The 15,358-nt window shown below is 31.8% G+C and overlaps 1 protein-coding gene across 1 annotated transcript in view; it reads right to left on the bottom strand.

Annotated features, from left to right (window-relative positions):
• The window catches only part of LOC108572674 (calexcitin-2), a 75,851-nt gene that overhangs the window by 60,002 nt on the left and 491 nt on the right, over window positions 1–15,358 (bottom strand). The gene's annotated exons all lie outside the window — the stretch shown is intronic.

Raw genomic sequence — 15,358 nt, 5'->3', positions numbered from 1 at the left:
TTCGTTCATAAATTCGGGAACGTTTCATTAGTAAAATTTGATACCGGTAATTTATGTGCGCTTTTTAAATGCTCATTGTCCAGGGTATATTTCTTTTCGCGTTTTTACGAAATTTCAAATTTTTCACTGATTTGTAAACGAATTTTAACTCGTTACTTGGCAACCTGTTAAATTTCTAATTTTAAATCTAATACTCGGTCAGATTATAGTTTCCCTAACCAATTTATTATTCACGATCGGCATACAAAATTCGTTTCAATTTCATTAATAATACATAGAATGTTATAGTAACTTAATCCGGATAATAAACAACGTAAGCTCGTATGAATTATTGCTCAGCTGAAACTTTGAATATTTTAGTGAAATCATTTTTCCATGATCAACACGGAATTGATGGTAAAGTAAGAAATATCCTTGCATTTGAGATTTTTTAATTTCTATCAGTCGTAAGTGGATTAAAATTTACCCTGCTAAGGAAATGAAAAGTTTGAGTACCAGATGATATAATCATTCCATCGTTTATCATTGAACAATTATAATCAGGTGAGACATTTACTGTGGAATAATTAATTAAAAATCTCTTGGCCACTGTATACACTTTTTTCCTCATTGTACATGGAATTAACGTGTTAATAGTTACAGGTAACCCCCATATAACACGGTTTCGCTCTAACACGGTTCGAGAATTGGGGACAACCCTCGCGCAACACGGCATCCTAGAACACGGTTTGAGAATTAGGGAAATACCCGAACAATATGGAACATAATAAGAGCATTTAAAAGCCAAAGATATTTCATTTGAAATAAAGTATTATTCAACCTTTTTTAAAGAAATGATAATTATGTTTTTGTGAATTAATTTGCAGCCCTGAACTATGTCTAGCAGAAATAAAAAAGTACATATTATTTTTATTTAATACATATTAATATGTTATACTTTTGGTGAAAATTGCTTTAATAAAAATATTTCTCTTAGTTATAAAGATATAATAGTATGTTTTCATTTTTTTTTTTTTTCATTTTTGGAACCTATCCCCCTTTTTTGTACTAGTTCTTTGTTTCATATAACACGAATTCGCATAACACGCCATTTTTTAGGAACCTAACAACCGTGTTATACGAGGGGGTTATCTGTATTTACTATAATTCAATATTGGAAAAATCTCTTAAATTAACATGTCGATAATTTCATGTATAATGAGAAAAACAGTATGTACAGTTACCAAGAAATTTTTAAATAATTATACCACACTAAATGTCTCATCTAACTGTAATTGCAATTACGTTCGTTCAATTATGAACAATCAAAGAAAGGAAAGAAGACCAATTATCCGAGCAATATATCGTCACTTGAAATTGAACGCTCAGAAGTTCCATAGTAATTTATCTTCCAAGTTAAAACATACAGGACACGATATCATTCCCAGGAAAAACAAAAAACAAATATGAATCGACATAAACGAGAAAATGCGATTTATACCGGCGGAAATTTATTTGCATTACAGGCCATTCGGTTCTTTTTCATTGTAATCCAATGTTGATAGCGACTAAGTCATCCGTCTTATCGAGGTATTTCCTCGAGAACGGACCTGTTCTTTCCGAGGAAAAGTCATTTCAGAGGTATCGGGACGTTTATCTGGCCGCAATAACTACGGAAGAGGGAGGAGTTAAGATTTTGCCTGCTGTACCAGAAAGCCGGATTTATTATATTAGACAATAACGGGCTGTAGCACTGTTATCATTGACTTCGTACGGACGAATATATCCTTCGATGGATTTTCTACTTTTTTTTTTTTTTCACGATTTTAAATATTAATTTTCTAGTTTAAACTCTGCGTGCGATTTTAACGAAATTACGGCTATTAATTTGGTTTCGAATTACAGCTAACTAAATTAGTTATCTAATAATTAATTCGAATTTTGCGCACAGTAATTGCTACATCTAATGATATAATAAGCGTTTACGATTTTGTGAGAAAATTGCGTTGAGAGTTCTGGATACTTTGCATAATGGAGATTTGATTGTATAGGGTGGAACATGTGTTTTAGTTAAATGGTTTAGTTGAATACTATTGCCGGGTTTAAAGATATTACGAAAGAGTTTGTATAATTTAAAGAGGCAAATTCAGTAGTCATTTCTTGTATAATATTGGTACACTGACATAACTAATGTAGTAATCTGTGCAAAATGTAATTTGTAACACGTTAAGTCCGTAAAAATTGAAAACTCGAGACTGCTTTAAAAGCTCCGATGCCTTTATCGATAAAATACTGTTGAAATACTCATTTATATTTTCTATTTTTTCAATGAAATTGATTGCAAGGTGTGGCGGAATAATCTGTCGCAGGTGTTTGCCATAATATCATTTTAAACGAATTAATTTCAAAGTATTTTTCTTTATTGTGTGAAAAAAGTTGCAAAATAATTGAAGGTGATTGATTACGTAGTAAATATCTCGAATACAAGTATGGTATACCATGATTGGCTTATTATACGCATACATTCTTATACATACATAATTCGGAATATTGGCTGAAATTTATTCGATGATTGAAAGAAAATCTATGATGCGTATAAACGCGTAATTGAAATTTTCCATCAATAATTCACGAGTGAATGCTTAAAATATGTCGAAGACAGAAAATAATCCCGGTGTATAAAAACGAAAATGAAACAAAGGCAAACGTAGAGAACAATTGTCATAGAATAAGAAAAACTAATTTTCGTTTAATGAATTAAATACTTACGCTGCTGTTCGTAATTATTAGGACACTTATATAATATTCACACAGAAAGTATTTCATAATTTAACCCTTTGCCCATGGCCACTTTACCATTTAAAAATGGAATAATTTTTCTTTCAAAATCTGAAACGTATTTCTTCAAAAACAGCGAAATTTAATTATCACCCATGGTACCAAAAAATTTGCTCTTTATTCTAAAAGATTCCAAATTGAATAATTTTTTGGGGGGGATTTTAGTAATTAGTGACATTTACTAGTTTGGAACTTAACAATTTTTGCAACAATTTGTTTCGCATTTAATAAGTGACTTGTACTTACGAATGAAAGTGTAAATATAAAGGAATGAAGCACTGAGAAATGTAGCATAAAATTTTGAAAAACGCATGGAACACAAAAACGAACCACAATATCTAATTTAATATGTAACCTTTGGAATCGAACTCGCCTCAACGCTCAACTTTTCCTCGACCTTTCCGCATTAACCTTGCTCATTCTGCCGGGTCCAATAGTCAATTAACAAAATGTTCACTCGAATTTCTCGGCCCTCGCCTCGCAAATGAACCCTTAATTGTATATTTGTACATGCAATCAGTGTGTAGTTCAACCAATCGCAGCAGCTAAACGACACTCTGCCGAGCTATAATCGCCGTTTCGGCAAATTGAAGGAAACTTTAGCCGTGCCAGCTACGCCCTTCGCAGGTGAACTCCGATTTCTAGCCGGAACAAACAGAAAAAATCTGCCACGAATTTTATGGCACACGGTAGACCTACTGTGGAATTGATCTCGCGGCGAATACAGCGTAAAATACAGTCGAATTTTCCAATTCGTTCGTCAATTCGTTGGTTAGATTTCATTTACTTTCCATTGATAAACGAATTTAATTGAAAATGTACAAATATTAATCATATACCAGTATTGAGAAATTTCAACAATTGAATTTAAGATGAGAAAATAGTGAATGTAGTATAAAATAGGATATTTTATTCAGATCATTCGAGTTTTTCAATTCCTTCGTCAATTCTGTGATTAAATTTAATTCATTCTACTGATAATCGAATTTATTTAAAAATATAGAAAAATTAGTCATTTACCAGTATTGAGTAATTTCAACAATGGAATTTTAGACGAGAAAATACGGTTTTTGATTGAAATCATTCGAATTGCCTAATTGCTTGATAATTGACATTTTATTCATAAACGAATTTAGTTGAACATATGAGAATATTGATCATTCACCGGAATTGAGTAATTTCAATGAAAAATGTTTGCACGTTAATTGAATTTAAGCTGAAAAAAATTGTATTTTTCGTGTTAACGTGTTTACATTCTGTACTTTTATTGCGTAGTATGCTACAAAGTGTAGAGTTTGTGTATGGTATTAATAAAATGCTGAAAGAGACGCAAGTAATGTTTCACTTTTAATTCGAGTTTTTCAAGAATTACATTCACTCAGCACAAAAAGCTTTCTACAGTAGGTATTTTATATCTAAATTCAGGTGAAAATGGGTATCACTGTGAGTTAAGTTTAAAATTTATGCACGTGCAACTATGTTTTAACGTAAAGAAAAATAGCTCTTTTCCTTGCTTGCATTAAAATTCAGGTCCAAAAAAAGATCCTTTTTACTTCATAGATAATTATTCAATTATTGTTAACTCCTTTTCACATGAAAATATTAGGTCATCCCATAAGTTCGAGTCGAATTTTATGATTTAGATGAATATTTCCAACGAGCCTTTAAATTTGATAAAAATAGTGTAACCTTATTCTCATTCCACAAATTCTACCTATTTTTTTGGTAAGATCATTATATCGTCGTTGTAGAATTTCCTTGGATTTTCATTCAAATATTTTTCGCTTTCGGCACGAACTTATGGGATGACCTAATATTTCGAAGAAACTTTCAACTTTGTTTTTACTATCTTTACTTTACAACGTTATTTTTCTATCAGTTTCACTTTTAACACTGTTTGAAACAAAAAACATAGCATTTTTAAAAATTCCAAGTATAAACATCAGTATTAAAAAATTATTTCCCTGCCATTTCATTCCAGAAAACAACGAATTCGTCGCATTATTTACTCCTCCGCGTAAGTTTGCACAATCGAAATTATTTATCCTCTCGCATAAAATTGCACAAACAAAATGATTATTTATCCCCTCCGCGCAAGTTTGCGCAATCGAAATCATTATTTACTCTGCCGCGTAAGTTTGCATAAACAAAATTGTTATTTATCCCGGTGAAATGAATAAAATGCACGGAAAGAGCGAGCACGAATGCTTAGCCCGTTGAATTGTACCAATTTTGAGCGAGCAGCGTTTATATTGACTCAAGCCTGAAATTCAATGGTCGCGGAGGAACGAGCGTCTCTGGATATTGCCGTCATATGGTTGCTTCTCGTCCCTCACTTAAATCCTTTGGATTCCATCGACTCCAGTTAATTGAACGACACTGTGTGTATCGTTTAGCTAAACCAGATACTACGGAACAATTGCTAGAACGTACACAAGAAGCGTTTGAAATTTTCCACGGGTTTCCTTGGCTCGATGGATACGCGCTTCGGTGTTGATATAATTGAAACAGAAGGAAAAGCTGTGAATACTTGTTATCCTACCGACTTAACAACGAAAATCCACTGTTTAAGAGAAATACAGCGTATCGTAAGTTACAAACTAAATAGATGCGAATTAAAACTACATGATTAGGTAGAAATATTAAGAAGAATATTCAAGGAAGATGGATACTTTGCTTCGGTAAATTAATAATTGTCTTCTGAGAGAAATATAATGTATTGTTAATTGGAAGTTCAATGGATGCATGCTTTTAAATAAATCTGGTGTAAAGAAAATATCGAACGAATTCTGTAATTAAACGTATTGCTTGAGATGAGGAGAGAGATGCAATGAAAATTGTTGATTCGATGTTGTGTATCTTGAAACATGTGGAAAAAGAAGTGTGTGGATAATACAATGTTTCATCTCGTAATTAATATTTTCACTTAACGACAATTTACACAATTTCATGTAACTTCAAAATTAAAGTTGAAAGTCAAATTTTAACATTTCCGTCACACAATGGAAATGAAAATAATTATTTTAATTTACTTGGTATGTACTTTACGGGAAGCTATTTTTAATCGCAGTATTTCAAATAGGTACTTTTCAATTAAAAGAAAAGTCTTGTAACATTTGTAAGTATCATATTATGGAATATACTGTATATGGACTATACTTTCGAGGTCTCTGGGTCAAAAAAGACCCAAAGACCTTATAACAAATGAATAACCTAGATGATAAATTTTGAATTTTATGTTAAAGGAACGTAAACATGAAAACAGCAAAAGTTATTTAAAAAATGAGAAGGCGATGGGTCAAAAATGACCCGAAGACCGCATTAGGGTTGAATTCAGAATTTTCAGTCGGTATGTGGCTGAACATAACTTGATAAATGTACAAGAAATTTAATTTAAACGTCTGTAACATTCGTGTGACAGTTGAAAAATTTACAAAATGTCCAAGCCCGATTTTATGCAAATTCATATTTTTGAAAATATGGTAAAAAAAAGGTAGAACTTGGGTAGAAAATTATTTGCTCCTATCAGGTATTATAAAAATCACTGTAATTTTTATATTTTGTGCATTCTGTACAATTTTGTATCTTTATATCTCCCGTAAATGCATAAAAATCCGCAGTCTATCCATAACTGTTCGAAATATCGTGGCAAGTGGAGAGTACATTTGAAAGGCACTTCACGTTGAACGGAGAAATCACTGGTCGCATAGAAACTGCTCCATTTAAAAGTTATGTAGTTATGTACCTAAAGTCTTACTTGGTCAGTGGTTTAACAATGATCATCGACGAATACGAATGATTCCTCGAGAGCGAAAGAACTTCTTCACCGAGGAAGAACTTTCTATTCTCTTTCTACAGTTATCCTATCAATAGGATTCGTTTTTTCCTCAGATGACAAGGTGAGCAGAAAAAAAAAGAGCTTTACTTTCTTAAATACCGATAAAATAAACGATAGGATCCTGTGCAGAACAATGCTTCTTATGCTTATTTTTAATCTGTCTGCAATCGCTGGTTGCACGAGAAATTAAAAGATTGTTTAATTTTAGTTTAAACAATTGGAATAGTTTTTCTCGAAACTTAATTATTACACATTAGTCAGAGATAGTAAGTATGAAAATGAATGTAAAAATTCCACTTTATTTGCAGTCAAAGAAATATTTCGAATTACTAAACTTTGTTAAAAATTTAAAAAATTTGAAGAATAAATTTCAATGCATGAGTTTCGCATTTTAAAGAAAATAATCTAAATGATTTACTTAAAGATATATTTGTACACTGCAAACTTTACATTTCGTTCAATATCGTTCGGCTGATTTTTTTTCGGATTTTCATTTCACACTATGATTGAATTCGAAACTCTCCCGGAATATGAGAGACTGCAATATCGATATTCCTTTTGTATTCTCTGTATTGCGAACAATAAATAAAATATGACGTTGAAATTTTATTCTCTAGAGTTATTGAACTTTTCCAGTTAATATCATTTGGTGAACGTCCCATAGCAATCACAAATACTGCTTTCATTTTTATTCTTCAAAATTTTCTCCGGTTTATTTACTAATACTTTTTGCTAGTGTAATTAATTACTTTCGGCTTAATTGTACAGTCTACCTTAATCCTGCATATGATATCTTTCTAAAAGAGCAGGTTCCTTAGGAAGAATAATTTAAATAGTAAATAGAATGCTTCTGAAAATAATTGAAATAATAAATAGAATTCTTCTAGAAATAATTGTACAGTTTAACCTAATCATGTATAAAGTATCTCTCTGAAAGAGCAAGTTCCTTAAGAAGAATAATTTAAATAGTCGATAGAATGCTTCTGAAAATAATTTAAATGGTAAATAAAATGCTTTTGAAAATAATTTAAGTAATAAATAGAATTCTTCCAAAAATAATTAAAATAGTAAATAGAACGAAGTAAATATCATTTCTGTAGTTTAATTAATTAATAATGCATATCTAATATACTACAAACTTGTATAAAAAGATATTTTACCATATTATTATATTACTATTATCACGTCAAATCACTGTCACCGTTTCTTTCGACACATAATGTGACCCAAAAGTGATTAACACGCCTGTTGTAACATAAATGAAGTGGCAACGTTATTCACACCAACTACAGAACTCGGCGATTCCTCTCGATTTTCGAACGTGTTTGCATAAAGTGATTGCTTCGTTTCACTGTAGCATTATTTCCAGTACCTACGCATTCACGCGCGCCAAATCAGTTGCATCCGTTACTCGCGTACAATTTACAAAAATTCAAGTACTGTCACAGATATACTTGTCTGACAAATATACACAAACCTTGTCTGATAATGGTAAAACTCGAAGAGAAAGAAACCGCTGAAAGGCGTTTCCAATATCCTCCTGTTTTCTGAATCGTTTCTGTGTAAAGAAATTGTCAAGTGAATGGAGAAAGTGAAAATCTGTTTATTCTGTTAATTAGGGACATTTCTGTTAATCAGAGCTGGTTGCTGCATCTTCAGTTTTTAGTCGACGACCTTTAATTTGTTTCTGTACGACTTTGCAAGTAATAGTGGTTGCCAGTTTTAGGAAACTATAGTGAATTAATTTCGAAGTGGACCACCGAACTGTGAGCATGATTTTTTTAGGTGCAAATTAGGTTTATTAAATTTGCATTTTTATGTATGGGGAATTAATTCTCTTGCAACACGTTGGTAAAGTGTATCGAGCACTCGAAATAAGAAAAAACACTCATTCAAATAAAAATGCCTCGTCTCAGTGGAGTTCTGTCTTTCATATGGAATTTGTGGAATTTATATTAAAATTATTTTAAATAAAAATGTTCAATTTCAGTCAAAATGAACGGCTTAAAACCGCGGGGACTTTAAATTTCTTTTTGGTGCAAATTAGATTTGTATCGGGGAGACTAATTTGCATTTTTCTTTCCCTTAAAGATTTGCATTTTTAGGAAATTATAGTGAATTATTGGCAAACAGTTTCAAATCAAAATGCTTCATTTCAGTGGAGTTGTCTCTTTCATACGAAATTTATGGAAATTATTTTAACTAAAAGTGTTCAATTTCAATTTAAAATGACCCAATGTATTACAAAATCTACTTTGCGAAATCGTTACCGATAACCGTCGAAGAAGAAAACCAAGAAAGGAGGGAAAGAAGAAAACGTTGCAACGGCATACCATGGAAATGTGAAAGATTGCAAGAAATCCCGGAAGATCGCGGGAAAAATCCCCAAAGTTCCTCCGCTGAGCAGACGGAACGCGGCTGCTTAACTTCTCGCTCGAACAGATTTTTCATTCGCGGAAAAAATCGCTCGGTTGTTTCCCCGGGCTAAAACTGATTTACAGCGGCCGAAAGTTTCCCCGCTGCGCCGAGAGGACGTTGCACGCAATAGAGAGCAATCCTCTTTCTTCGACCCACGGGGCCTTCGGCCAACAGAGCCGAATTTTCACTTTTTATTTGCACACCGGAACGCAAATGCGTCCGAGAGAGATGAATTATTATTTTCCAACGGCGAAGGTCTGGGGAATAAAACAGTAAAGCACCACGTGTGTGTGTGTTCGGTGCAACTTTCGAAACTGTAAAAGCGAAGGGAAGAAAACGCGCGACGTTTCGGCCATCGACCATTTGTTATCATCGCGATATCGTCGAGGAGTAATGGAAAAAAGGGGAGAAGAAAGATGTAGAGCAGGAGAAGGAATTAAATAAGATTAAATTGATAAGCTGCATAAGAGACAGCGGTGAAGTGGCGTTCCCCTTATCGAGCTGTCGTATCACCGGAAAGATTATCGCCGCGGAAACCGACAATATACCCCTCTCGCTCTCAGAACGAATTTTGTGCGAGACGTTAAATGATCGATCGAGCAGCGATTCAACAACGATGTAATTGAAATTTCAAGGGAAACCTTCTGTTTCTTTGGGCACCGCTAGTTGATCACTTCATTTCTGCTAGTCTTTTTCATTTAACTAAAGTTGCGTAAACCTATCTTGTACGATTGTATGTTCTTGTTTGCGAGTATTGGGACACTTACCGAGTGTGAAGTAAATTTGAACAGTTCAAAAATCATGAAAAATCTCAAGGTTTGAAAAATTTTGTACATTAAAGTGACAAAAGAAAATGTTTAGGTTAATACGAAAGCAAAGTGGAAATTTTTTGAATAATATTTGTCTGGACGTAATTAACGAAAGATTTGCTATTGTTCAGTTTTGAAAATTTGTGAAATTCAATTTTAATTGCAGCGATGAAAAATTTATGAAAAATTCCCAACTCTGATAGTACTAATAAGTGTACGTATTTTTATCTACAGTGTAATTTATGAGCTTGGGAACAGTAATTCTTTCGAACAAATTTGTTACTCTAGTTAATATCTTAACGACTGAAAGATTACGAGTTCGATAAATTGCTTTCGTTAAAACTACCGGTAATTAATCAAGTCATGTGTGATCAGTATTATATTGTCGTTTCTTATCGACACTTATTACAGATAATTTCTAATATAACTTACAATTACCACATTCATTCTCTATTTTATCTCGTTCAATAATAATTTTATGTAATATTTTACACAAATTTTGAAAAATAATTTTGTACAAGTTATTATAACAAAAGTACGATGTTTTACAGAAGTTCTTCTATGTTGCATAGAAAATGATTTATTATAATTTCGATTGAAGGTAAAGAAGTTATCCTGAATTATCTACGGATACAGATTAATCAATGAAATTATTAGTCATTAGGCAGTTTAAGTTGAAATTAACGTACATATATAAAAATTAGTTCAGTGGTTGTAATCAATTCGTTATGTTTTCTGTAGTATTTTTTATCAATTTTCAGAACTATCACGATAAAGAAATTGCATGATGGAATCATAATTATTATCAGCCAGAGATACGATACACTCTGGCCTAAGAGTTTTTCTCGCAAAATGTTTATGATTTTACTAGAATTAACGATGACACTTCCACTTCGCTACTCCACCACCTTCCTTCTTTATTGAATCTCGCAAGAGAGTGCATTCTTTCGTTATATACATTTATGCGCTATTTAAAAGAACCGCATAATCATTTACAAGGGCTAAAGTACCAATATTTTTAACGTTATTTGCAGCGTATAAAATAACTGAGTATAAAAATTGAAAATTGAACGATAAACTTACTTCAATTTAACTTAATTTTGAATCTTCAGTGAAATCGTAAATTTGAGCTATTTTCAAGTAAATTTTGCCCTATTGATCATAAATATATTTTTAGCATTAACTATTTCAACTATGAGAAATTAATTACCAATTACCAGGGAAATCGTAAACTTCAGATATACTTAAATAAATTTTGTCTTATTAATCCTAAACGTATTTTAGCATAAATTGTTTGAACTATAAGAAATTAATTACTAATTACTTTAAATTAGAATATGAAACTGTTACAACAGCACGATAATTATTATAACATAAATATTAAAAGAAATACACAAATGTTCGCTACTGTAATCCACAAATTATACATTAACTATTGTGATAATATAAATATGAGTGAATGTATTTTTTGATAAAAAATACAGCGACACCTAGAACAACCTTTCAATCACGAAATAATTACAGCTCTGAAATTCACGATGACACGTTAATCTCGTTACCTGAACATCTTTCCTTTCCATTAGACGTAGCAGCAAAGTGTGTCTTTTCATTTTATAAATTTGTAATACTAGTGTATTATCAATGGTACAACATTTATAATTAAAACTTCTCGCATCACTGTGACAGTACGAAGCAATTATTTACAATAAAAAAATCTAACATACAAAGTGAACCGCGTAAAACGAGCCACCTAATTATTTTTTTTAGTTATAGTCGTGCGAGAACATTTTTATACGTAATTTAAATGGTTTCAAAGGTTAAATAAAATGGAAGAATTTTTTTCATAAAAGAAATGTCAATACAAAAAAAATGAAAGGAAATTTCACTGATAATTTAAATGATCTTGAAAAAATTTTTCTGATTCTGAAACCATTTAAATTAAGTATAAAAATTTTCTCGTACCACCATAATTATACTAAGTGCAATTTTTCACCCATTTTTCCATTTCTTTTGTTATTGTTAAAGTAATCGACATAAATATTCTGCCTCTGTTTTATGTAAACTGCACTGTTTATGGTGCAATCGTACAACTGTTTAGAAAGTATAATACTATTCGACATAAATGGTTTAGTAATGCACAGAAAGATTACAATTTTATGGAAATTAACAACGACAGGCACACGCGCTCTCTCGCCATCTTTCCTCTGCATTGAACGTCGTAGAAAACTGGCATAACATAACTGGATAATAGACACCTCGTAATACAATATCGCTGTTTCACATTTATTGACAATCATCGTGCGATAAGTGCGATTTCAAAAACACATTTCATTGTTCCCTGTCCATTATTACCCATGTGTGAGAGACCGCTGTATTGTCGAGTGCAATAAAAACAACCCTTATTAAAACGCGAAGATGAATACTCTTGGGCATAACATGAGCAAGTATGAAAAATAATACAAGAGAAGAAGAGAATAGAAATTGTGAAATTTTGCAATAACTTTTTCTCACAGAATTTTTACAACACTTGGAGAATTGAGAAAGTATGTAAAATATGATACTGAGAAATAATATAAGAGAAGAAGAAGAAAAATAGAAATTGTAAAATTTCTGTGCTAAATAATGCAGTAAAATTTTGCAATAACTTTCTCTCGCAGAATTTTTGCAACACTTGGAGAGTTGGAAAAGTATGTAAAATATGATACTACTTAAAAAAAAAATCACAATTATTTATATTTGTGATTTGTTGAGAAATTTACCGCAAAAGTATACTAATTTCAAGTATAATGAAAAGTTGACCTGTAAAGAAATTGTGGTATTTCAAATATTTATAAATGATGCTGAAACTAGTTTCATTTCTTCGGTTTTATAGGAAAGTGTAATAGAAATATGATATAAGTTACATATCATTAAAAATAAGTATCACATGATACCTACCGATATTGATTTTCGAGAATGGAAATGTTTACTAATATGTTATTTAATACAATTGTATCATCGTTATCTACATTATAGTTGGAAATTCCTTTTTCGCTGATCTCTAAAATATTGTTGCATCGGACGATTTTATCGAGCACAATGAATTTAATACCTCCAATAGATTGAATGTAATATACCATTGCATTATAATACACATCTAACCAAAGAAAATACGGTTTTCGTACGCGTCATAAATCATTAACCGCTAAATTAGGATCTACGGTCCGCAAAACCGTAAACCACTTATATGTATATTTTCAAGCATAAATTCCAAATTCAGGATTTAAATAGTCACACTCGTTCCAGATACCGAAATCTTGTAACACTGAATTAAAGGATTCCCAAACCGTAACGTTTCGTGTACCAAAAAGGAAAATTTTCAGATATGAAACGTGGAAATGATTAGTTTGAGCAATTATCGGTATAAAATAATTTAAAAAATACTAATAATAATTTTGATTTTTTTTTAACCCTTTGCAATCGAGTTAGATTAAGTAATTGTCGCTTGGTAAATAATTAATCAAGACAGAGAGAAGATCTACGGGCCTCCATAAAGTTCACCATAGTGAAACAGAGAATACATTGAATATTTAAATAAAATACTATAATTTATTTCTACGTTAGTTTTGAAAATTTTCAAGGGAAACTCGATTTACAACCTTTCTTTAAAGGTTAATTCTTTTTTCTCCTTAAAAATAGTAATTTTTATTTTTCTAATTCTTTCTTCTTATAGATTGTGCTAGGATCACTCTAATGAGACTTGCAACGTTCTGACGTTGCTTTTTCACTTTCTGAAAATTTGTAAATTACAACATTGTGTCACGAAACCCTTCAATTTTCGAAACTAATTTTTCTCCACTCAGGAAAAAAGATCTGTGAAAATGTCGAAGATCTGAACCTAAAACAACGTAGCTGATGGTGCAGCTTATCAGTTTAACGGAAGATCGCGAAGTTAATGGACTGCACTCGAAGTCTCACTTCGTTTACCGCGATATTTACCACTCAAATCGAACGAGGTTCTCGTTAACCGTGGAAAGAATCGTTTCGTCCACGCGATGGACTCCGTGAAAAAATGACCATTCCATCGAAGTGTCCGGAATCTTGAAATTGTGTTAACATCCCTCGATACTGCGCCACCTTGAGACAACTCTCGAACTCGAGTGTTCGCCATAATTGAAGCCTCGAAATAACAAAGCCAGTAAGTGGCCCCGGAGCTTCTGGCTTTTCGAACAAAGCCGCGTAAGTTGAAAGTTACACGCTTCGCTGTATTTTCGCAAAAATATTACGATTTCGTGGCTGCTTTGGAACTTCGAGAGAGTCAAGTGTTCAGAATGAATCTACACTTCGTTCACTTCTAGGCGAATATTTTTAATCTAATAATTTCTAATAATTTCATTTAAAACTAATATTTGATTTTAGTATTCGTTTGGTAATTTTGACGAGTGATTCCTTATTTCTTTCATTTTGATATCAATTTCAATTTGGTAACACTTTTCTGTCAGTTAGTTCTTTTCTTCGTTTCTTTAATCTTTCTGCACTGTTAGATAATTTAAGCGAATAAAAAGTCACAGGCATTTTGGACGGTAAATTTGAAAGAAATCTGAGCGTCAAAGTGTTAATCTGTATTTAACCATAGTGCTTTAATATTCAATTTTAGTAATAATTTGGTAATTATAAGCTGTTTCTAATTTTGACAAATTAAATATCAGTTTAAATTCAGTAATAATTTTCTGTCAGTTGTTCAGCCTTCGTTCTTTTCTTTAAGTATTTTTCCACTGTCAGATAATTTACTTTTACAGTTTAAGAAACTGCAAATAATTTGCATTCGAACGATTGCAAAAGAGAATTTGCAAAACGAAACATAAATGGACAATAAATAATCAACTTTATCCAATCAAGCATCTTTTGTCGTTCTCAAGGCTTGAAAAATGCTTGAATCGAGAAATTATTACGTAGCAAACATGACTTCTCAACTTAATAAAGAACTCTGCAATTAACCAATTGCACGCTAAATTGACTGGAATGTGCTTTAACATAGTAACGTTCTTAAATCTTCTTCACGAGGAAATCATTTTCGACCTACTAAAATCTCTTTCACAAAACCTTACATACTACTCTAAATGCAGTACATAAACAGAACAAAAAAGTGTTTCAATTATTTAAACAAATTTCTAATTGTATACAAACATCCTCTATCATTCGGTAATAATTTTGTTAATTTCTAATTCTTACTAATATATCGAACAGTAAATTAATTTTAACACGAAGAATAGAACCGAAACAACTAATTGAATAAAAATAACGGAGAGCGTGAAATGACGGACCTGTTGACTTAAAAATGCATACGTTATTATTTCAAACTCATTTCGAGAACCTTCTCGTTTCCCTTTATTATTCAACGTTCACTTGTGCAACAAAGCTACTCTTCCCGGTGGAAACAATTCGAAACAAGTAGCGAATCAAGCCAATTCCCGTTGCTTCAACAAGTATTACAATA

This window comes from Habropoda laboriosa, unplaced genomic scaffold, assembly GCF_001263275.1.
Source record: "Habropoda laboriosa isolate 0110345459 unplaced genomic scaffold, ASM126327v1 scaffold22, whole genome shotgun sequence".
In the NCBI taxonomy this organism is placed as follows: domain Eukaryota; kingdom Metazoa; phylum Arthropoda; class Insecta; order Hymenoptera; family Apidae; genus Habropoda; species Habropoda laboriosa.
This window is presented reverse-complemented; position numbering and strand designations above follow the sequence as displayed.